The sequence below is a fragment of the Miscanthus floridulus genome, chromosome 12 (genome assembly GCF_019320115.1).
Source record: "Miscanthus floridulus cultivar M001 chromosome 12, ASM1932011v1, whole genome shotgun sequence".
Lineage (NCBI taxonomy): Eukaryota > Viridiplantae > Streptophyta > Magnoliopsida > Poales > Poaceae > Miscanthus > Miscanthus floridulus.
In genome coordinates, this window is record NC_089591.1 from 68,587,185 (window position 1) to 68,589,827 (window position 2,643).

Below are 2,643 nucleotides of genomic sequence, written 5' to 3' on the forward strand. Positions count from 1 at the left end.
TTTATAATGATCTTAGTGTATTGTTTTAGCAATCTAGCAAGATCATCATAAGAAGGTGATTCATATTCATCATCATCACTATCGCTATCATCATCACTAGCATGCTCATCATCACTACTATTATCATTGTTAGATACCTTGCGATCACCCTTAGCCATAATGCATAAGTGTGTAGAGGATGATGACGGTGGTGGCGATGAAGATGATGAAGAGTTGATAACAATTGCGGCCACCTTCTCATTGTCACTATTATCATCGGATGAGGCACTAGATGAATCAATGTCCGTGAGCCAATCACCGATAATTTATGCCTTTCCACTCTTCTTCTTCTTGTGGAAGTCCCTCTTCTTGCCATCTTTCTTCTTGTATGGCTTGTTCTTCTTCTTCTCTTCTTCTTCTTCTTCATTACTTGAGTCATCTTTCTTGCCCTTGTATTTGTTCTTGAACTTGTCTTTCTTGGGCTTAGTGCATTGGTGTGCTAGATGACCAAGTTCTCCACAATTGAAGCAATCCATCTCAGAGATTGGCTTCCTTCTAGAGCTAGTGAAGAACTTCTTCTTCTTGCCATCAAACTTAATGCCACTCTTGTTGAGCTTCTTTAGCATCTTGGCGGTCTTCTTCACCATGAGAGCAAGACTTTCATCATCAAATTCATCATCACTTGAGCTCTCATACTCAAGTCTTGCTTTGCCCTTCTCTTGGCTAGCTTTGAATGCTAAGTCCTTATCTTTCTTCTTGGTAGAAGATGAACCATCTTGTGACGTGATGTACATGTACATCTCACGAGCATTGATCTTTCCCAAGATTTATGTCAGTATAGCGGTGGAAAGATCACCTTGATGTAGCACGGTCATAATATACCCATATTTGTCAATGGGGAGAACACTTAAAATCTTTCTTATAACATCGGATGGTTGCATTTGAGTGAGTCCAAGCCCATTGACTTTCTCTACAAGAACATTCAAACGTGAATATATTTTATTAGCACATTTTTTAGGAAGCATTTCAAAAGAGTTGAGCTTTTTCATGACAAGATGATAGCGTTCCTCACGCTCACTTTTAGTTCCCTCATGGAGCGCACAAACGTCTAACCATAGTGCATGGGCGTCTTTGTGGTTTCTCACCCGATTGAACACATCTTTGCAAAGGCCTCTAAAGATGGTGTTTCGAGCCTTTGCATTTTACTTCTCGTAATTCACCTCATCGCCTTGTAGGTTAGTAGCATCCTAAGGTTTTGGGAAGCCTTGTGAGGCGGCTCTAAGTATACCAACATCTAGAGCTTCTAGATACGCCTCCATGCGAATTTTTCAATAAGGAAAATCATCTCCCTCAAAGACAGGAGGAGGTCCATCCCTATGAGACATCTTACTCTAGGTGGTTAAGCCTAAATATCTGAGCACGAGGCTCCGATACCAATTGAAAGGATCAAGATGTCCAAGAGGGGGGGTGAATTGGGTTAATTCTAAAATTCTTTGCAATAATTAAATCCTATGGTTAGCCCAATTAACTCCTTGTGCCTACAAAGTGTTCCTAATTATTCTACCGTACAAAAGACTTATAACCTAAGTTCCAATCCTACTCTAGCATGGCAATTCTATGAATGTAAAGACAAGAATTGAATTGCTCAAAATAAATGCTCAAAGTAATGCTCAAAGTAAATAAAGAAGGAGGAACGCGGCGATGTTTTGCCGAGGTATCGGAGAGTCGCCACTCCCCACTAGTCCTCGTTGGAGCACCCGCGGAAGGGTGTAGCTCCCCCTTGATCCGCGCAAGGATCAAGTGCTCTCTACGGGTTGATTATTCAACACTCTATCGCGGTAAATCACCCACAACTGCTCACAACTTGAGTTGGGTCACCCACAAGCTCCGCCGGGTGATCACCAAGCTCCCAATCACCACCAAGCCGTCTAGGTGATGGCGATCACCAAGAGTAACAAGCACGAACTCTCACTTGACCACGGTAAGCCTAATAAGAAGGTGGATGCACACTTTGCTACTCTTGATCTTCACTAATGAGGGCTCTCTTTGGGATTCTCAAATCTCAATCACCTCACTAGGATCTTGCTCTTCTTGGCACTCTCTAAGGTGTTTCTCAGCTGTTGGAATGAGCAAAAGTACCCCCACACACGAGTCGAGGTTGTATTTATAATACCGGCTAAAAAACGAATCGTTATGTGCCTCTGCGGGGTGACCGGACGCTTCGGTCATGTTGACCGGATGCACCGGTCAGTAACCCTGAACTCCAGTGGTTAAGTGTTGACCGGACACGTCCGATCACGTTTTCCCCTCACTGGAACCTTACTGATGTCGACCGGATGCTGGACCTCCAGAGTCCGGTCACTTGCTGAGCAGCGTCCGGTCAGTAACCGGAACCTGATCAGCATCCGGTCAGCATTGACCGGACACGTCCGATCAGGATTCTCCCTCTCTAGAACCTTACTGGAGTCGATCGGACGCTAGCCCTCAGCGTCCGGTCACTTGACCTCCCAGCGTCCGGTCACTTCCAAACACTTTCACCTTGGTCAAATAAACTGACCGGACCCTGAGCCAGCGTCTGGTCACACCAGAGCCAGCGTCCGATCAGTATTTGACCCTCCATTCACTTTCAACTCTCGATCATATGTGAATGAAGTTTGCTCCATT